This window comes from Eleginops maclovinus, chromosome 23 (genome assembly GCF_036324505.1).
Source record: "Eleginops maclovinus isolate JMC-PN-2008 ecotype Puerto Natales chromosome 23, JC_Emac_rtc_rv5, whole genome shotgun sequence".
NCBI lineage: Eukaryota > Metazoa > Chordata > Actinopteri > Perciformes > Eleginopidae > Eleginops > Eleginops maclovinus.
The window spans coordinates 9,325,753-9,349,226 of NC_086371.1; the positions used below are offsets into that span (position 1 = coordinate 9,325,753).

Consider the following 23,474-nt stretch of genomic DNA (forward strand, 5'->3'; position numbering starts at 1 on the left):
GTGCCACAGGAATAACAATGACGCACAGTGGCAAATCAATTTCCTCTTTATATTGGAATAGAAGTCGGCAGTTTGACCACAATTAATATGCTGTCCAAGAGGTGAATTAGATCTGAGCCATGTTCAATCATTGATAATCAATAAGGAATGATTGAACTGTGTATAGGATGAATAAGGTCATTGTTCTGCAATATGGACATGTAATTTTCCCAATTGGTTTATTTTTGTATTTATTACACTTTCTTAAACTGTGTCTGTAAATTATACACTTGAGGTTGAATGGTAGCTAGCAGCTAACATTCAGTTGAACTGCCAGCTATGCTATGTCTATTCTAGGGTACTAAGGGGTCAAACAACTGTTTAAATAATTCAGAATAAATGCATAACACTGTTGGTCTTATACAGTTTCAAGAGCAAGGGGAACATTCATAATCATTTACACATATTCATGAATAATAGTGTTGCACAATTAAAGAGAAGCCATGTTACCCCCAAAATGATCACTGTAAAATGTCTTGGATAGGCTTTTCTTTTATTGAGAATATTTTCTCTTGTGCAATCACATCTTGACAAACAGGCAAGTATCAACAAAGCAACTTGTTTGCTCTTCCATAACACTTTTCAAGACACGTTGCAGTCGCGTTAGACAAATCTTTAAGCTCATAAATTCTTAATGTCAGCAAGTTGAAGAACCGCAGGTGGTGACAGGGGACTCTCTTTTCCTCTGGGCTTTCTGATGGCTAAGTACAACTTAAGGCATAGTACCATTTTATATTTCTATCAGTCTGAGATGGTGTTACAGACTCTTGCATTGCCTGTTTGATCCTAAGCTAGACAGGTGCACACTCTCTGTGGTAACAGCCAATTTAAGTACTGAACAATAACACAGTAGAAGGTGCTTTAATTGTTACATTATGTTTTTGAATGATAAGGTGACAATACTACTTGCTTCACTTGCTAACTTTATATATAACAGAAAGAGGATAGTACCCTTTGTGCTTGTACTGTGATTTATTTACTTCTGTGATTTATTTTGTTGTTAGTTTGTTAAAAGATGAAGTTGGTTCGTGTTAAAGCGTGAGTTGAAACTTCTGCAGTCTTGGTCCAATTTGCTACAGTGCCTGATGAGAGCTAAGACGAATAAAATAGTTGCAGGTTTTCTTACCCATGCAGTTGAGTGCAGTCTGGAAAAAAGGAAACGGAACAGCCTGGAGCAGCAGGGTTGATCATAAACCATAGCGCCGTAATTTAGCCACAATGTATTTCTTTCTCTCAGAGAGTGGTGGCATATTTCATTTATGAGCTACAATTTACCTTAATATCCTTCCTGCTGTGGACATTCTTTTGAGTACTTTATTGATTTTACCACTACATTTAAATCTTTAAATTTTCCGTTGTGAGAGGAGCTGCATTGACTGTACAGCATTAGTGTTTGTTTAGCTCTGCATCATTTTGGCTTGTGTAAGTTTATTTGTCTATTCATTTATAATCTGTCAGGTATTCAAGCAAAGGAGTTACCGACCCCACTTAATATACTGGCTTTATTTCTGATTGGCACCATCGTAAAATACATTTACCAATATAGTTAGAGTACCTTTAAAGAAAACAGTGGCGGTATTGAAAAAAATACATATGTGATTCATCAAGTTGATTTTTAAAACTCATTACAGAACTATCAGAGCACAAAAACCTTGTCAAGATCAAACAGCAATTCAATTAAAAAAACTGGGACTTTACTTAAGGTTTGATGAATTTATGCCATTTTTCGTTTTATGTAATTCAAGCACTCCCATTGTTGTAAATGAAAAACAAGCACATTATTAAAAGTTCAAACTGGATGTTGTGAGCAATCCCCATTGGTTTTATTGAATGAATATCTGGGGCGGGCAGACAGCTCACCTGGTGAGCGAGAAGTTCTAACCGAACAGCCCAGGTTCAAATCCTTTGCTGCTTGCTGTCCCCTCTCCCTCCCCATTTCCAGTCTATAGGTCCTATTTTTCGAATAAAAAGGTAAAAGGCCAGAAAAAACAATCTTAAAAAAAAAGAATATATGAATATCTAAATGTAATTCCTAACATATATGTAGCTCTGTGCTGTGTGTCCTTAAAGGCTGTGCAGAGGTTTCTTCTTAAACTTGTAGACGGGCAGCAGAGGCTATTTAAGTCCATGGGAATTTCACAACCTTGCGCTGGTTTTTGAACATATCTTTCGAAGCATTTGTGGTGCAAAGCCTGAACCAGTGCGGTTGAAAGTACACAGAGAATGACTGATTTTTATTTCATACCATTTTTTTTTCTCTGCTGCCAAGGAATGGCACACGTCTGTAGTCTGTCCCTGCTGCTTGCTTGGAAAGGAATATCTAAGCTCCTCTGACAGATGCTGGCATTATCACCCCTATGTCCTGCCTGCCACTGGAACCCAGCCCATGCACAAACACGGACATACAGGAGCTAGCACAAGACAGCAAAGACAGACAGCGGCACATTGATTCTGAAAGAGCAAGATGGACAAACTTATTCTGGCTGGAGCTGAAGATGACGTTGTTATTATTATGGTCCTCATCCATACCGCTTCTCAAAAAATTGATTTCTCCTGAGCACGCTTTGCCAGAGGCATAAAAAGGAAGGGGAACTGACAGGCTTAATATATGGGTCTCTCGTCAATGACGTTACGCCCTCCACTCCATTCCACACTTTGGCTGTCGATGATTCATCTATTAGTATCAACTCTCCCCATCCATCTAAGGGTCCCTTGGGCTCACCAACCTGACTCAAAGTACAATTCAACAGCAAAATGTGCTTTTTTTCCCTTCCCTTCACCAACTATTTTTTGTCATGGTGTTGGTTGTTATTGTGGTACTTTTATTTTAATCCTGTTTTAATCCTAATTTTCCCAAAGCACTGGCCTGGGACTCCCATCGTGGTTGAGTTGAGGAGGAAAGCGCACCGTGGGTAAAACTCCGCTTTGTGTCTTTCAAAGCCGCGCTAATACCACACAATGCTATTTATTTTCCTTCCTGTCACTTCTGTATGAATCAGTGAGTGAACATAAAGTAGGAGTGTTTGTGCCCTTTCTGTGCACTTTACTTTTTGATCTACTTCAGCGCAAGAACAAATTGAACAAATCGTAAACTTTTCTCATGCCTGCTGATGCTGCGCTTGTTGGGCACAGATGTTTGAGGGGATCTTTTGAAAATGCCAATAGATTTCCCTGAAAAGCCTTATTGGAATAGCAGCAGGCTCTCGCCTTGCTCTGCCTGACATGTTCAGGAAAAGGGTGCAGATGGTCTCCCATCAGAGTGTATGCGGACCTTGATGCATACAGATGCAAATGTAGGAACTGTTGAATGTGGCTGTTTGAAGTTGAATGGTTGGTGGAGCTCCTCATCATCAAGAGCGGCATTCATTTCATATTCAGTTTGGTGTTTGAACAATTAATAATTAGTAACCCAATGACCCATTTGCTGCTGAAATGAAACATGTTTAAGAGAAGCTTGTTGTATTTGTGCATAATTGGTTTAGATATGTATGCTGTTAGATGGCAATTAACAGGCTTTATGTATAGTCCTCTCATGTTCAAAGTGTCCGCATGATACATTCACAATTTAAACTCTAAATGGCTCTTTGTTAAAGTACTCTCTTTAAAGTGGATATACAGGTATATACAAATACACTTTCAATATCGCAGGTTATACGAAAATACAACTACTGCATAATGGAATTTGATCAAAGTAAAAACTATAGACAGTTATTCCATCTTTTGATATTTCCTTGTATAATAAAGGTAGACATTAATTGCGCAAAACTGTTCATATAATGTATGCTAAAAAATATAAAAGGGACAACCATTATCACAATGAAAGAGACGATCACACAGTCATAAACTCTAAACAGTGCAGGACATATTTAAACATTTTTGGTTCACTCATTGATTTTTCTTTCCTCTGCCTGCAGGGGCTACATTTTAAGGAGAGGACAAGCGTTCCAGCTTCAAATCCTTTTTGGTATTTGCCATTAACAATTGTATTTCCTCCCGAATCAACAAAGTGCACCTTTTAACACATTTCATTTTTGCCTGAAAAGCATTGACCGCTGAAAAACATTATTTTAAATGTACCTGAATTGGGAAATCAAACATTTTACATTGACTATGATTGCTTGAGGCAACCCAAGTCGGTAACAAATATTCTTTTAGTCTGGGCATTTTGGACCGAGTGTGCTGTATTGATTACACATTTCTGAGCTGCATGTTTTTGAATGCTTGACACATTTTTCCCCTGCTTCCATAGCATGAAGCACAATAAGTGTAATGGACAACACCCTGCCAGAGATTTCATTTCAATCTTATTAACCTGCTGTGCAAAATGACTTATCTTTGTTTGGAGGCCTGCTTCTGTTAAAAAGACAAAAGAAAAAGAACAAAAATAAGAAAATCAAAAAAGCCACACAAACCAAAGGCTCTGAATAGACAATGGACAGGATCTGTGAACACAGAAGTTTGTGTTCACCTGGCGTACGGTCAATTAGCTTTGTGCTGCTGTGTCTATTCAATGTCAGCTCTGATTAATAGGCACAACAGGGTGTATAGAACACCTGAAAATGTAGTATGGTGACTGGGTGGGACATTGCTGCCATCTGATACCATCGCCACAACACGGTACTTATCTCGGAGCCCCCCTTGGGGGTGTTTACAGCTGTTTTCTCGTCAAGACAAATTAGTGCAGCTTTGTGCCTCTTCACCCCCTCAGTGAATGCCGACATCATGGTCAATAGCTTTCAGATTGGTGCATGCTTGGCCATGCTGAGCGACATTTTGAAGACGGTGACATATTTCGGTTTTAAGTAAGTGTGTGTTGATCTTTGACCCTCATCATATCCTGCAGATCCAAGAAGAGGATAACATATTGTTGGGGTTTTTATTCCCTCTCTAATCTTTCTGTCTAATCTGATATACCATTTTTATTTTGAGCAGCTGTGGCTGATTTAGCCTGGGTAATACTCTAAATCCTGACTAGCCTGACCGGGTTGTGTGCTGTAAAATGAGAGAACGAGGTTATATTCACAGAGGATAACCTCCCTCCACACAACACACAAACAGCACAGATTCTGTCTGCCTGCCACTGCCTCTTTATAACCATAACCCTAAACACGCCTAGCAAAACCGTTTTGCATGTTTTCACCTAAGACAGAAGCCTCAGTGACACTACTAAAGGTTATACACTAACAAACATTGACTTCCTGCTGGTAAAAAATTAGATTTGGTTAAGAAAACAACATTACCTTTTACACTGGCTATGACAGAGTTCTTAGCAAACCCCAGGCAGCTAAGAACAGCCACTCCTGCGGGCACCCATATGTTGCCAGTGTGATAGATGCAGTAGCATGAGGCATGGAGGGGGGGGGGCATGTTTATTGCTTTTCATAATGTGCCACCGGTGTCCTCATGGTAATGAGAGCTTTGCCCTATGATTGTGCCAGTTTAAAATGTTACACTTCATCACCTTAATACTGGGCTCCAGCAGCATTTGATGGCACAGGCTCCATAAGGCTCGCCACAAATTAGTAGGTCTTGTTATTTCAGCATTAGCTTGTCAACACCTCATCTTAATTTTACCGCTGAACCACATCTGAACCAAATAAATGGAGAGCCTGAATGCTTTGGCTGCTTGTGTCGAGAGGAGATAGGAGGTGAGAGTGTGTGTGGGTGTAAGCACCCAGCGTATTCGTGTCTATGCCACTATGTATGGATGCGAGTGTGTGCGTGTGTCAGCATGTGTCAAAAAAGGCATTCTCCTCCTCAGAGAGATGTGAATTCAAAATAACAGACACAGAAATCGAAATAGAGGGAGAGAGACGGCGAGAGTGAGTGCAAGAGAGAAAAAAAATAATCTCATGCTATGTTATCCCTGCAAAACCTGACAAACCACCCCCGAGACTGATCTGGCTTAGCATTCAGTGTGGTTAGGGGCTTGTTTGTGCTCCTATGATTGGAGCAGGCTGGCTAAGTTGGCCTCATAACAGTCCAGTCACAGTGGAGCCCAAGTGGAGTCAAGCTGCCTAGGGATGGCAGGCCTGTCTCTATCTGGCCACAGATATCAATAAAGGCAGCAGTGCAGTCTTCAGGGAGGCTGGACAATCCAAATGTTCTCCCCTGAAGGAGGGTTATTAATTGTCCCGATGTTGTATGTGGTCTGCCTGCACAACATGTTTTTTGTTGAACATTGTGAATTCCAGGCATGTATCCCAGAATGCAATTAGTCCTCTGCCATTAGATCAAGCGACACATGTCTTCTTGCCTCGTGACTGGTCTGGAACTACGGTGAGGGGAGGGAGAAAAGAAAGAAATTAGTATGGAAATTAGCTGTCTTCAAAGCCTTTGGCGTTAAAGGTGCTGTAAGGTGCTACAGGAAGGTGGCAGTTCCCTTTGCTGAAATCCTAGTGAGAAAAAATGCAGGGGTACAGGAGGATTGATTTCCTTAGGAGACTCATATCCCTCTGTGCAATGTGGGATTAAGGAAATGGCACATGAAAGGCATATCATGCTGTTTAGTATACACTAATTGCGTATGCGGTATGGAGTGGTCTGGGATCAGCAGATTGTATTTTAACATCACACACTGATTTATGATTCGTGAAGAGTTGGAGGTCCTCAGCATTTTAAAATAAGCACATTACAGTTTGTAATCTTTATTCAAGCCCAATGGAACCAAGCCCAGGCCTGATGAGAGATGAGTCTGCTTTGCCACACACAAACTGACACATGTTGAAGCTCTACTGCAGTACACATGAAGTCCTTAAAGGTAGGTATGTATTAAAAGCATAAATATATTCTTTGAATTTAGCTTACAGTATGCAGGTATACATCAGTCTTTGAAACTGGGCTCCAAGCGCAGGCTGTATCAATTTAATCTTACCTGAGACAATGAAGCACATTGACATCTTGCTGGGGTTCAAAGGGAGAGAAATTACACCAAACTGCACCTCCTACAGGTCAGAAGAATGCAAGTTAAATGAAAAAATATCAAATAATCTTTCAATAACAATATCATAATATATAATAATGAATTTTCCAATTTAATGAAGTCATAACTTCCTTTATAATGAAATTGTGCTGTGCACTGGGTTACTGGTTGGAGGTCAATTCCCTTTTCGAGATGTGATCCAACTGCACTGTACTTTTATTCATTTGTGCAAGATTGTTGTAATGTGTAAACAATGTGAGACCTGAGGATTAATAGTGTCTTGGTACATCAGTACAAATATTGTTAAAATATGCTGTTCTGGATTTATATTTTGGGGTTTTATGGACTAATGTTACATTTTAGGCCGTTCACAATCCTGTAATAGATGTGCACAGACATGTACAGGTGATGTATTTGTCATTTGGACAAACAATCAAATCGGTCTTTCTTTTTGTGACCAGTCTTATAGCTAACTGCTTGTTTGTAACATGCTTCTTAAATCTTTTGGTTTCTCTCTTTCCATTTCTATTTCAGCCACATGTTCCTCTATTATTTCATACAACCTCCAGGCATGCTAAGGTCCTTAATACCTGAACATCCAAGATAATCGCTCTTTCTGGCACACCTGGCTTTATTATCTCTCTTACTATGTAGTGGGGTGCTGCTGCTTATTTTGGCAAGAGGCAATTTGGCCCTGAGGCTATGGGAATTCCTTTCCCCTATGTGTCAGCTAATGTTTACGAGGCCTGAGGACTGAGGATGGATCACAGGATTTCATAATCCACTGCCCGTACAGTGGAGCAAGGGCAAAAAAATAATTCTCTTTGTGTCAACAGTTGTTTCATTCATGGGTAATTTCCCCTTAGCTAGCCCCCCGCCGCAGCCAGAGATAGAGAGAAAAGTAGAGATAGCAAGAGAGATGTCCACAGCCAGGTGCTCTGCCTCCCTGGAAACCACCCCATGATTTGGTTGTAAATCCTCTCTATGCATATTCCACCTGAGTTGTTCCTTCTCATTCATGTGTTTTAACCAACCATGTATTTCAATTTATGAGAGAGAGACATGCAGATGATGTCAGCAGTTTCTAGAAACACTACTCAACTGTTTTCTACTTGCTCCCTGGGCTCTGGCGATTTTCCAAGATGTAGTTTGGGATCAATGCACCGTGGAAGTGAACTGTGAATGGCAGCACAGGAGGTAAAACTCACTCAGACCTGTGCACCGACTGTGCAAATCTAAATTTCAGAAATGTGATATTTCATATTGTATGAAGCTCTTTGATTCTTTCTCTTTTATTTTCTCACTATAGTGTTTGGTTTTTATCACACATAGGAAAAGTCTGTTAGAGATTATTAACACCCATTGATTAAAGCAATGGGAATTTGCAAAATCCAGCTTAATTAATTTGTTAACAATTACCAACATGTACCATAAAAACAAGACTAAAAGTAGAATCTTTTAACAAACCAAAACCTTCACAAAATGTATTAGATTTTTGGTCAACTAATACAACTTAACAATGCAGAATACTGACAAATGGATCAATTAAACCAATAATTGTTTTAAAGCATAGTCCTATTCAGTACTTGTATCTATTTGCTGACTCACACACTGTAGCTATTCCTGAAGTGCAAAACAGTATCCTCTGTCAGACAAAAATATATTTTGTTCAGAAGTTATTTTAGCTACGTGACCTGTTGCATTGCCATTAATAAGTAATGTTATGTCTCTGTAATGGTATCTGATGATACAGGTTTTTGGAATATACAGATTTATAGAGCATATTCATCTATAATGTAATGAGCATGAGTCAACAAGCAACAACAAAACAGCTAGGCAAAAAGGTAAGACATGGTAATATAATAAATAGAATAAAGTAACTGTGTTGACACAAATGAATGAAAATTGTCTATGGGTATTGTAGGGAAAATGCTGCATTAAGACGAGACAACACCATGAACACAATGAATGTGAACATGTGAAAATATCACCTTGAGACAAACAAATATCAAAATTATTTACAAGCCATTCACTCTGTGAAGAGCTACATAAATTCAAAGCATACATCTCAAAAGATGCACACTGAGTAAATACATTACAACTCAGCTAACGTGTCTCACTTGGAAAAACACTGTGTATAAAAACAAAACAACAATAACCTGTAGTAATAACAAATGAGTGCCTCCCTTTCAGTCTATCCTACATGATTTGCCCATTAAGGTATTTAGCTGAAAGAAGGACATGTATTAGCACGTACATACAAAGTCCTGTTGGCCTGCTAATAAGTAGTGGTGAAAAATGTCATGGGGGTCAGAGGTAGTGGTGTAACCATAATCTTTCCTTTAGCCTAAATTGTCTCTTACCTCAAACTAATATTGATGTTTCTTTCAATAGACTTTGTGGTACAATATGTTACAATAACTTAATTGCAGGGTTAATGTAAATAACGGAACACAGAGAGAAATGTGTTAATTGTTGACCAACAAAAACACTGATTAAAATTGAACTAAAACCTTTTTTTTAAATCAAAATACACTACTTAGAACTACATTACAATGGTCTCTGTATAAACTCAGCATAACATGCATTTTCTTCCTCATAAAACCAATGCTTACTATTTGAATAATGCAGAGTTTACATCATTGCTTAATAAATAGACTTTTCCTCTTTCTTCTTTATGATGCACAGCTTTGAGAATTACGGCAGACAACTGTCAGTCAGTGTACAGCATAGCAGTAGGATGCAAATTGTGTACGATACAAACAAAATTGAGACCCATTTGTAAAAAAGTAAAACGGTCCATAGCAATAGTAATGGTCAAAAACTCCACAGGATATCTTTAAATTATGCAATCTGCAACTCTCGAACAAACACACAGACCATTTGTCTTACCACTGCCCACCTTATTTAGTGTAGACACACAACGGAGAGGCTAATAACAGCTTCTTCCAGCCTCTGCTGCACCTGTACTGCTAAACTTTCCCATCAATATGTGTTTATACTGCTGTCAGTGCTGCAACCTGGGCACTCCTCTGCTGTGTCCCTCACTGATCACAAAGGTGGAACAACTCCAAACTGTTTGTGGGCGAGCCATCATGGCCCTTTGCAGACCTAAGGATGTACATTCGACGCATACTAGTGTACTTTTTCTCTCCTCCGCTCTTGACTGATATCTGGGCTGCACAGGACTGCAAAAGCAGGATCATCTTAAGGTGGATAAAAAAGGACTTTCACTATCATAACCCTGTGGATTAACTGCTGCCTTCTCTATGCTGATATGAAAGTGCACTGCATTGCAGGCACAGTATATGAGCACCGCAGGCAGACAGAACAAGTCAAAGGTGCATTGTTTGGCATTATATTAGTGTAAATGGGTGGCTCAGTGTTTTGCTAGATGACTGGTATGGTGGCAGAGGTGTGCACCAACTAGTTTGTCTTTAAAGCAATGTAAATACATGTAATGAAAAAGGAACAGAGTCATGACCAAATACATGTTAATTTGCCACTTCAATTCCATAAATAGGAACAATAAAGAACTAAAAATAGAAAAACAAGGCCGCATCAACACCACAACAGGGAAGCAAAACAACACTAATGAAACAATACAAGCATCCTGCACCATCAGTAACCTCCACTTACCGCAATAACTTATTGACTTTTCAAGCACATACTGTCTGCTGCGTTCACGTCACATTGTACTGACAAGACTGAGCATGAAAAACTGTCACATTGGACTCACAGTTTTTTTTCTTTTTTTTGACAGCTGCAATATCTCCCACCTGCTACAAAGAGTGGTTTAAGCATCAGCAAAATAGTGCCAACATTTTTGCAAAGCACCATTGTTGGCAGTTCAATGTAAACAGATCAACATGCAATGTAATGTAACATAATGGCACATTCTGTTTACTTTAAAATAAGCTATATAACCCACCCAGCTTGAGTGAAGTTGCTAATTAACAACTAAAAATATGTGATTAAATCTATGGATGGCCAATGCAAAATTAGCTTAGGCTATACATGCAGTGGTGTGTGGCATTGGTTTATGCTACATTCTTGTCCCTATACAAATAAACATTACTTAAGTTAAAATGATAATTGCTAATTCATGCTACTTCCGCTATCTGACTGCAGGGCTAGCTACTTAAGTAAGCATTTTTAGTAACATGGAAATGCTCCTATGCAGTATAACAGGATGTTCCCATTTGCTATACATAAATAAAGAATCACTTAGCATCTGAATGAGCTACTGTGAAGGTCATGATGTGGTTACTGGCTACTGGGAGGCCGAAGGTCATGTCTACTGACCCATAGTTCGAGTGCTAAAGGCCTAGGTTGCTGCATGTACAGAGGAAAACTATCATAAGTAGTATTTATTTTTGCATATTTTAAATAAAGGTTATCTGTACAGGAGACTTGAATGGAAATTGTACTGGTTGGCTCTCGTTTTGTTGGCGAATGGCGACACGTATTACTCCAAAAGCTTATTGAAATGCTGTGGTTCATCTGCAGGGGATAGTTTGGAATATGGACAATCTGGGATGTTGTATGGCAGCAGAGATGCTTCCATGAGAACACACCCATTGATTTGACTCCTGTGTTCTCATATGTGTCATTAACTTTTGCAGGAAAATGATCGATTTTAGCAGTATGAGATCTAATTCAGCTGGGGGCACTGTATAAATTGAATTCAGCTCCAAGGTTGACAGACTATTTGTTTACAGTATTTAAACTACTATAGTTGTGTCCTATTACATCGGTTGTACGTGTGTGTGTGTGTGTGTGTGTGTGTGTGTGTGTGTGTGTGTGTGTGTGTGTGTGTGTGTGTGTGTGTGTGTGTGTGTGTGTGTGTGTGTGTGTGTGTGTGTGTGTGTGTAAGTACACAAGGGGCAAAAAATGGGTTTGTACATGTCAGTCAATAGACATCATGTCTGTACATGAAGGGTCCTCAGGGGACTTTGTTTATCTCACAGAGGGCTCAAGATATAAAAAGAGGAAGGCTTGGATTCACTTTCACCTTCCTCTCAATACAAACAACAGCTATATCACATTCCTGATTCATTTCAAACTGCTACATTACTAGTGAGAGCAAAACATTTCTGACGTTACAATGTAAACAAGAGAACGCGGACAAATAATACGTGTGCAAATCAGAGGATAATGGACAAATCATCTCTGTTAGAGGCTAAACTCAATAAGCACAGCAACACTAAAACCTTAATTCTGCATTTTCTAAACAAAAAGGGAGTAAGGCCGGTGCCCAGTGAAGTGGCTGCCCCCCTGCTCACTGGAAGCTCACAACCCCTCAGTGTTAGATAAGGTTGTAATAAGATATAGTCAAAGCCAGGCAACTAATCTGATATTTCACCTCAGTGAGAGATAGGAAAGATAGAAAAACGTATTAGGAGTGGGCACTAAGAGGATTAGAGTATGGAAACGGATGTGTGCCGGCGTTTTTAATCCACTCATGCTTAACCCTTTCAAGCTGCCCAATCTACAACACACAAACAATGATTATTTAGCCTCGCTTTCCATGGAGTCGATGCGGTTGTTCCACACCAGTAACTCTTCGCACACCTCCCACCCTTTCTCATTTAATTTGGTTTAGTGGGAACAAAAAAGGTGAGCAGCAGACTGACAGAGCTCAGGTTTGATTAAGACTCTCTGTCCTGTGACAATACAGCAGCGGTCTGCGTCTCCGCTGAATTAATCTGGATAGAAGATTGACATTTGGTTCAGCAGCTGTGTGTGTGTGTGTGTGTGTGTGTGTGTGTGCGTGTAGCATTTGTTGACATGAGCGTGTGTTCAGGTGGAACCTATGTATGTCTGGGCAACCATCCACATAGCTGTGTGTTTTACATATGTGTGCATGCAATAAGACATGTCCCTGTCTGTGTGTTCACCAAGCGCTTCGAGGACGTGAGATTAAGTACAACCAGACTGTAGAGGGCAATTAATCTGCCTTCCACATCCAAGAGGCAACTTTAATTTCTGGGCGGGCTGATCACACCACAAGGGTGCGGTGTGAAAGGTGAAAACACTCGTATTTGACCTTTCAACATATGTTAACACTGATATTAGTTTCAGGGGTGCAATCCCATTGAGGAGCCTTCGAGGAGGGATCGTAGCAGTCAAAATGAAGTCATCACTCAGGGAGAGACAGCTGGGATATGAGCAGTCAAGCCCGAGCAGTCTTGTTCTGTCATCCAGGTCTGCCCTGAAGGGTGGCGCCCAGCAGCCCACCAATCGTGGCTGTCTATCGGGACGTGACCCTCCCGACTGCACGGCGAGCTCAGAGGAAGCGCGTGGATGTAACCTTACAGAAGGGCAGGGGGAATTAATAAATCCTAGTTTGCTGTGGGTGGTGGGGACTGGGAAAAATAACAGGTGTCAATCTTCATTACATGGGATCTGCCGTCTTTCTAAATTCCAAATTATTCACCAATTAAGAAGAAAAATGAAGGCAAGAATGCTCTCTAAATTTGACATCCTAATTAATTACTTCCTTCACATGAAGAATTGACTCATTCTCCATGTCACCTTGCAGACCTCTTGTGGGCTTTGCCAATGCAATAGATCTCACTGTGAAATAAAAGTTTTCAAAGGGCATTAAAAAATGTTGACAAGTTATTATAATGCAAGGTATTCATTTACAGTTTGCAGATTCATTTAGTGTAATATCTGCACCATTGTCTATGCTCAAAAAGTAACGGACAAAACACAGATCTTAAATGTATGTGACGAATTAAACTCAAGCAGTGTTGGCAGAACACGCTGAAGACATAATTGGCTATACTGTGAAATGGGCTGCAGTTGTATTATCAAATCAGTTGTGGTAAATTAAAGCAGTGTCTTTCATCCTGTCCTCTCATCTGTTATTTAGTTCTCTAATGGCATCCATTCGTCAATTCCATCCCAGATTGTAACTGGCAATTTCATTCTTACAATCAATTACAGGTTGATTGTGAATGGTTTATTGTGAGGGGGGAAATGTGAAAAAGATTGGAAATACGATTATGCATCCATGGGTAATTGTACCAAAATGTAAAAAAAAAAAAAAGGATTTTATGATGTGTCTGTTGCTGTCCTTCTCTTCTCCTTGCTCGTACACACACACACAAACACACCCACACACCAACATATCCACACTCACAAATCACCACAATATAAAGTTCTTTACAGGCAGCACAACAGACTTTTGCATAAATTTAACTTTTCAGTGTGTGCTTGTGAATAGCATAGTGATAGTTTTGCAGCGTTACAGATGGCTTGATAAAAAACACCCCGAAAAAAAAAAAGTCCCTCATAATCATGTCTGGAACATGACAAGTGGATGGGAACATTGCGCATCATTAGAGGACTTGGCTCCCTCTACGTACAGAAGTACATCAGTCGGAGCGTCTCATGCGTGCTGAATGTATGTCATTCTAGCTTAAAGCCAACGCCCTCCTTCCGTGGAATTTTACACTTGGCAACATGATTAACACTTGTGAGGCGCTCAATGTGGGTTGCCCAGAAAGCACCAGTGCTAGATGAGAGTGCTGCTCAAAATCCTTTCCACCTTTTGCCTTCTGGCTCCTCATGCTCATACTGTACATCTGTTGGATTTTCTTTTCTTAGTGGATCGTTATTTGCTCCCTGAAGGAACGGCCATGTTGTGTTATTTGAATTCATTAACTTCCTGTGTGTTTGTGCTTCTCTTAACCATGAATGAGGATCTGACATACCGCTTTCCACGGTAATATATGAAGTTTGAGAGTTAAATGATTTGCATAACCTGGCAGAATTTTCTGCAGAACCTCTTGTTCAGTGAGCGCTATGTAATCTGCAGCACTTCTCAGTCTTGCTGTGTCCCTGACTCAACTGCTTAGCAAATTGTCAGACAACCTACAAAGAGAATTATTGGCCCTGAGGGGTCTTGGGGAAATTGCACCACTGGCAGTTTTATCTGGGGGAGCTGCAGGGCCTAGACAATGCTCCACTTAAGTATGATGACAGACTAGAGGGGATGTACCCTAGCCCTTTCTATAAACTTCACAAAACCCTCACAGCTAAAAACTAAAACTTGTGGCATCCCCCGCAGACGTTGTCGCCATAGGGCAAAAGTCAACTGCATTAAATTTAGCTTATCAGCCAACCTTGAGACAGGAAGCATATCATATTTCTGGATGCGTTCCATTAGCAAAGTAAATTCGAATTTTGCCAGCCAATAGTTCCATCGCATTATACAAATAGTTCCTACCATTTATTTGAATAGTGATAAGTAACCCTCTCAACAGCCTTGATGAATATCGCGGGTGGAAATCATCCATCACAAGTATGGGCTATTGCTAGAAAAACGAATCAAACTAAAAACCCCAGACAGTTGACTCACACGGTAAAAGACTACAGCAACCAGGTCGGCATGCACGCATTTGCCTTTGGTGTGTTTACATGTAGTCGGCTGTGGGGGATCATAACAGAGGAAGATAGACCTCTAAATGCATGCACAACACATTCAGGGGAGCATATTCTCTTTGAAGTGGTTATTAATACACAGACAGAGAATTCCTGCAGGGATCAAGACGAGACACCAGAAAGACACAGAAGCACGGCGCTGCGGCATCCAAGAACGCTCGTTTTTCTCAGTTTGCTAGGTTAACATGTTGGGTGTGATGTGTTCGCTGCCTCTGTAATTTGAATTAAGCACTGCACACGAGAGAAACTATAGATACAAGTTTCCACTAAGGTGTTTGTTTATTGGACTGTTTATGAGGGTGTTTCTCACATGTCATATTTCCTGTCACATTTGTGATGAAACTCTGCTTCCAGCTCCTCCTAAACCTATTTCGCTCTTATTTGTGAAATGTGCCCTCGCTGTGTGTTCTGCACAGTGTATGCAGAAGTTTCTCATTAAGCACAGTAATGAACAGGAGTATCAGCAGCGGGCGAGGTGTTTTATCAATACTTAGGGCGGGGAAGCAAACCAGGCTCTCACTTCTGAGGAGAGAGCTAAGTAAGAGAATATTGGACTTCTTCTCTAGTTTCAACACTCATAGTGAGAGATAAACAGTGGAATGAGGCTGACTGTGTATGTGGTACTAGTGGAGCCTCTTGCTGCCTGACCCGTCCATGGTGATGAATAATGAATGAGCAGGACAGAAGCAGTTACCATTTGGAGACAGTTTCCTGATGAATGATTACTGGCTCCATTGGGTCTGTATTTGCATAGGAGATGAAAATGTCGGGGGGAAGACACATGGCTGTTACAGTAGTGGGGGCCGTAATACTTTTGACTGCTGAGCAGGCAACTCTTGTAATGTTATAATCAGCTAGCATGGTTGCTCATAAGCAACCACACATAAAAAACAATAACTGAAGACGGGTGACATTTCAAATGAGATGTATTTATCTGTTATGCTATTAAATGGGCAGAAATTCAAATTTATGTTTGTACCATTCTGTACAGCTGTTCCTTTAATAACCACATTCATTACAGGGGCGGACCATTATTAACAGAGAGGAGGAAAAAAAGCTCTGCAGTTGAGGTGAGGGAAACTTCTCCAATATCCACACATAGACCCACTCGAATAATGAGGTTTAAGATAATTATAATTTAGCAGAAAAAGGAAACACAACCAGTAGTTGACTATTTTCTTTGCAGACAGATAAAGCCCAACTGCCACTTCCTTCACCGTAGCAGCCAATGCCACTGTGCAGCAATATCTGCTAGTGCTGAAGTGAGGGAGATAAGGATTTCATGGTCATCGCATCTCCTCATAAGGTGGTTGCGGTGCTGCAAGGGGGGGTGCGGCCTCTGTCTGGCCCTGCAGGCTGAGATGAAGTGTCCCTGTCAATGTCAGAGCTCTGTTTACACCTCAGAGAAGCCACCTATGTCACCACTTCTCGCCTCGCCACGCAGAATCTTGCCTGGTTTGATCAGCTTTTTTGGTCGGCTTAATCTTGTCAGGCTTGACAATGAAGGCTGATCTCCTCTGTTCTTCTTAGCAATGGAATCAGCCTCCAGCTCGCCCTATTCAAACAGCGCCCAAGATTCTCCCGGAATCCATAATCGCTTTTCTACGAGGGATTTTTGGATGTCTCAAACATTCTCAAGTAAAAAAGCACTGATCTGCATTCATCCCTACCATGAGCCGGCCTGGCTGAATACCAAACGGCCCTGCAAAATCTTGAAGTCCCCTTTTAAAAGTTCTTAAGATATTCCTAAGGGGTGGCATAAGAGAGAGGAGTCACCTTCTTTTCTCTGTCGTTGAAAAGAAATGAGGAGACAAGTGTGTTTCAGTGCTCTCAGGGTCGGTTTGAGCTTAGAAGAAGCGCGAGAGAGTAAGAGAGGGCAGAGAGAGAAGGTGGGAGCCATCATTACCACAAGGCTACTTAAAAATCCTCCACTGAGGGCACTTAATAGAACCATTTGTAATAGAGGCTTCCTTTCACTACACACAATGTCTGCAAAGTAATGCAACGCTCTACATGTGGGTAGATGTGTATACAGCGCACAGAGTAGATATTCTGCCACCCAGATGTTCGTCGTCATTGATAGAAAAGAAAGTCAAATACATTTCAATGTTTTTGTCTCAAGGTTGGAATCAGCATTAATTGTCCAGGGCTACATTATTGCCAAGTGCATTTTTAAGAAAAAGAAAATCCTTGTTGCAGCATTTAAAAAGCTAATATTTGCTGGTGTATTTGGTCTTTCATGATAGCAATATAATGATGTTCTGGTTTTGGACCACTGCCCATGGACAACTAAATTGCGATTGAGATTTTTCACAATTTTCTGAATTGTAGTAAACAAAACTAATAGAGGAATCTAGAAAATAACTTTAACACAAATGAATCATGAAAATAATAATGAGGTGAGTACGTAGTATTAAATTTATCTAATTAAAGGACCTTTAAAACATACAGTATACCTTTCATATCGAATTGATTTTCTCCATTTGGCTTTTAACATGGAGAGGTCTGAAACAGCCGCTAGCAGACAACAATGCTGACACCATAAATAGTGCAAAATGAAATTCAAGATTATATTGTCATATGCTACATTGTAAATATGGCAATAACGAACGCAAGTCCTATGGCTCCCAGCAAAAAAAAAACGAAGACAAAGGCAGTGCAGAAGTCATCCTGCACTCAGGGTTTTTAATGACATTACTTAAACTGTGTGTGCACTGAAGGTTATGTCAGTTCACTTCCAGTAGAAGAACATTTTTATTCAACACTCTGTATGTAATGGCAATTATATTGTAATTATAAGGATAAACTCCTTCCCTGAATAGCGGTGAGGTGCAGGGAAGGGTCAAAAGAGTGAAGCAGGTATAATTCAACAACCTCATTTCCTGGGCTACATTAACGCTGCAGGTGAAAATGGATATGTTTTTTTTCTGCTCCCCTGCTACTCACACTTGTTTTTAATAAAGAATAAGAGTGGAAAAATGAAAAAGTTCAACCACTTTGAGTCTGGCTTGTATAAGAAAATTATCATACGAGTTCAGTATGAATGAAGTATAATCTAGTCTCCATCTAATACAACCACAGTATGACAAAGATAAACATACTTTTATTAATCCTCGTGGGCAAATTTGAGAATCCTGCATTTGACCCATCAAATCAAGTCACTTCTGTCACAATCACAGATAGGATTTAAAGATATATATCGTGACACCAGTTTTGATTTGATACAACAATAAAAACAACAATGCAACTGAACATTTGTTTGACAAAGTAACAGATTCATAAAATAGATGTATTCACAAGACAGACACAGAGAAGAAAGCATGCCAGCATGTTCTAAACATAAAACAGTACATTATAGTGTAAAAAATAACATGTTTAAGAATCTGATTGAAACACTGCCAACTTTTCACTTTGCCATATTTTGTGTTTTTAGGCTATCGTTAGGAAAGACGTACAATACGGTAAACCATTGAAACCTTATCATTATCAATGAAAATGTTAACAGTATTTACGATATAGAGTGCGTACTCTGTACAACCAGGAAATCCAAAATAGGGCTGTCACGATATCAGATTGTCACTCCACGGTTATCGTGGCCAAAACAATTCACGATAACGATATTATCGCGATATCTATAGAATATCTTAACAAAATAATAATAAAGCTATCAGTCAAATTAATCTCAAATTCATTAGTTTATTGTGCATTTTGTGTCTAGCATACAAAAACAACAACAAAAACTGTTGTCTTCTAGGGATTTTGTATTTTGGAGCAACTGTTGTCATCAATGCTTTAAACCCTGGCCTGATTTAGTGATGGCTTCATTCTGACATGCACTAGCCATGTCTACTTTCCTTTTCTTATCCATTGACACAAACACCGTTAGCTGACCTGAATCCCTGGCTCTGTGTTGCTTCTTTGACGCCCCTAATCCAAACAAATAAACAGCACTTGTTTCTGCTAAGCTCTCAATAGACAAGAACTATGATCAAGTTATAGGTTCAGAAAACAAACAATAAAAATGCACAATGACTACATTTTTTATTACTTGATGAAAATGAAAACCACAACAGCACTTGGGAGAGCACATTCATCCATCAATGCCATGCCTATTTCCCAATGTTAACAGTAGCAAATTAAATTGGTGTGTATATGATCAGTAATTTGAAACGGGTGCTACTTTAAATAGGGTTGTATGTTGCCCATGTTTCACCATTCGACCAAGTTTCTTCATAATCGACAAGCAGTTTTTACGAGATGTTTCTGACAAACACAGACAAACGGAAGTAAAAACATAACCTCCTTGGCAAAATAAGTTATTCAATGATATTTCCACATTGAGAATAATGTATTCAGCCTAACAACAACATCAACCTAACCCAGATCTGAGCAGTGAATCAGAATAGAGAACAGTGTGAACATAAATGACTTCCTCTATAACTTTAGAGCGGTGTAAGACTTACCAAGGGATGACTCAGGGATCTGTGTTGTCACCTTTCCTGTTCACTCTCAACTCCTCTAATTTGCGAACCAGCCCTTGGATATGCCTACTCCAGGACTGTGTCACTCCTCATGTGGGATACATCTGTGAAGGAGAGGAAGGAGACTGTAGTGAGAGCTTTGTTGGTTGGTGTAGAGAGAATAATTATCTGCTCATTGTATGAGACAAGAGTCGTTACGGGAGTTTTCTACTGGAGGATTTATGTCTTCCAAAAATGGACTGAGTTGTTGAAGCATGTGGAGAAGGCGCAGGTTATACATTCATAACTTCCAATGGTAAATATTGACTGTTCATGTCTGTATTTATTCATTTAATTGTGTATTTAAGGTTTATTTGATAGGGAGAAATACAATGTAGACGGGAAACTAAAAACAGCCTCATAGTTGGTAAGTGTAAACACTACAGTGTCTGTTTTGACATTCATGTAGCTAATTATTTGCCACAATCAGTACCATTGCAGGAAGTAATGCGATCATTATGTGTGCATCTCATCATGAACCTGCAATACCTTTTTTGCCTCTTTACTTTACGTTGTTTTCTTTTAAAGAAATTGTAAAAAGCAAAGTATTTTTGGGCATTAGAGAAGGTCTGCTATTGGTAGTGTTTGCTGATCTTGTTTCTGTATATTTCTATATTTCACTAAGGATTCAGTTCCAAATCAAACGTGCAACTTGCATAGTCATATACTGTAAGTGAAAGATGAAAGAAAATTGCTGTGTTTCCAAGTCTACTTACAGCATACATCAAAAATCAAATGTATTTACAATTAAAAGTAATATGAAAAACAAATTAATTTAAATGAAATCTAAATAAAGACTGAGAATAAATAAAACAATAATGCAATCTCTTTTTACTGAATACACTGCTAGTTAACAGACACAATAATAGGAAAGTAGACTGGAAGTAAGGATACTGAACAGAACGCTAAAAAATAAAATAATGCTGGCAGTGTTCAAAGAAATGACTACATTATATATCATCATATATCATCAACAGACGGGATATGGATGCTGGGATATTGATTGTAGCTACTGCCAAAAATGAATAAAACAACATTTTTTAATCGAGATACATATTTCATATACTGTACTTATTTTCTAATTTATGGAGTTTTTACTAACTTCTACCAAATTTAACTTTTTGAAAGGAGTTACAGAGCAAACACAGATACTAGTAAATGGATTTTACATAACCCCTATGACCTAAATAACTGTGCTCATATTATGTGTGCATGAAATAAAGAGTGAACTTTTAGTTTGCTTGGCTTCAGTATTAAAAATCCTACTGCATTCCCACTTGCCATTCATCACATTTCCTCAAAATATGCTTTGCCGCGCTTACTGCTGTAAAAGCGCTCATCGTAAGGCTAAAACTGTTTCACACAGGCAGCGGAGAGAAAGAATCGTATGCCACAGGTGATTACTGGAGCTAAGGGGTGTGTCAACTTCCTCACTTCAACTTTGGCCCTTGTTCTGAAGCAGGCAGTTGAGGCGGTGAGCAGGAATCGACTCCACAGGTTGAGCACAGGGGTTATATGTCGGAAGCACTGGGCTCTTCTGGCTTAGAGGCGTAGGTTTGCGCAAGCATGCAAAATTGGCTGCGAGTTCAAAGAGAATCAGTGAGAGCAGGGAGTAGAGTTGAAACCTGTTATTTCTCTCTCTCCCTCTCTCGCTCCTTTCCTGTGTTTGATTCAGACTCCTCTCTCTCTCAAGCCTTTCTCTCTCAAGCCTTTTCTAATGATGACTTTATCTGCCTCCCACTGGAAGGCAGAGGAGCAGCGGCCTCCGGGCCTGCAGCACCAAGGTATCAGCATCACAACTGATGCTTTCCTCTTCTTTTCATATCATCCCACATTCAGAGTGCTTTAGCCTTGAATATGCACAAGCGGAATAATTTAAAGATGTCCAGAATCCCCAAAAATTGCTGTCTAACACTCACCCCTGATTATAATCAAAAGAAGTTTCCCCTTCAAACCAAATGGATACGGATATGAATGTTAGACATTTTGGGAATTTCTGATGGACTGAATCTATGCATAGTGATGAGAAAATTAGATTAAGTATGTGTGAATACCTTTGATAAGGGTTTTTATAACAGGAATAAACTGACAAATCACAATCTCTTTGATCCACTGCACTGATGACAGGACTGAACATTTCTCCTTTACACGTGCAAGATGAGATTTGCTGTAGGGCTAATGCCAGTACTAAATGGTGCTTCTTTTAGAAGTTAAGTTAGGGTCAAAATGTATAGGAAGAGTAGCGTACCTACTGCTCCACATGTTAATAATGGTTTGCAATACAAAGGTAAACCAGGATAGTATTTTCATTGAATGTTGAACATTCTTCACATACCCCGTCTCTATTTGGACATCTGCTACTTCTATGTTTTGCTTCCCCAGCCACTTCTAACCACCTGTCAGCAGATACAAGCTTCACCAGGACGGTGTAAAACGAAAATCCAGTCCCACTCTTTGTTAAATTGTGGAGTTGTATGAGGTATTCTTTACACCAAGAATGTGGTGAATTTTCATCATTTAGGACACAGTAAGCTAGAACACCTGTAAATGATTCATCACATTTGCAAACGAAAAATAGACACCATCTGTGATCTTACAGTGGGATAACCAAAACCAACTTTTACGAAGTTGTTTCTATATTATTTCAACAGTGTGTCATGACAAATGTAAACTTGGTCAATAGCAGCATTAAAATATGCAGTCCAACAGAGGGTGCCATACATATTCTAGGTTACAAATGGGGGGAAAGGAAGGAAAACTAACCATGAAAATTGAAATTGTTCTTGTGCCTCTCACAGAGCATGTTTTGTGCACAGCTGACGAGTGGGTAAACACACATCCAATAAGACAGATCTTGGCTTTTGAAGTTTCAAAACACTACCAACATCTGCAAACCGAACTGTGAACATACTGGTGTTTATAACATAAGAAAGTCAATGATAATGATTGCCTGTAAGAAAAACACAAAATACCACAAACCCATTTGAGAATACAGTTAGAAGATAACTCCAAAGTTTCAACTTACTATTTACTTTTTCTGCTCATGCCACTAAATATCACCAAGTTCAGTATGAAAGGTAATTGATCTCGTAAACATTTCAGACGATATAAAACAGGAATGTTTGAAAGGAGTTGCAGAGCAAACAGAAATACTAGAAAATGGATTTTACATAACCCAGATGATCTAAATAACCGTGCTCATAACATGTGTGCATGGCTTCAGTATTAAACATCCTGATGCATTCCCATTTGCCATAAATGGGTGAAACTTTTTATATCATGCATGGTGTACTAGGTTAGAATTACCAATCCAACTGAAGAAAAAGATAATTCATCACCTCCAGTTCCTGCAGATGATGACCTAACAAAAGGCAGAGTAGATCAAATGTCTTGTCAAAAGTCACCTGGTTATAGATCTGAACACATGGTGGATGTAACTTGATGCTAAATTGCGATGGAACTATGGCAGAAGTGGTTGCTAATAGCGAAGGAACTGTTAAATGTTGAATGAATCTTCGTTATTACAAATGTTTCTATTG

General features: G+C 39.5%; 1 long non-coding RNA gene across 1 annotated transcript in view; it reads right to left on the minus strand.

Annotated features, from left to right (window-relative positions):
- Nucleotides 1-513: 513 nt before the first annotated feature.
- Nucleotides 514-23,474, minus strand: part of LOC134859485 (uncharacterized) — a 100,620-nt gene continuing 77,659 nt past the window's right edge. The window contains exons 2-4 of the long non-coding RNA XR_010165107.1: nt 19,879-20,000; nt 6,914-6,983; nt 514-6,313 (exon numbers count right to left, since the gene is read on the minus strand). This is a non-coding gene — a long non-coding RNA (uncharacterized LOC134859485). The remainder of the gene's footprint in view (nt 6,314-6,913; nt 6,984-19,878; nt 20,001-23,474) is intronic.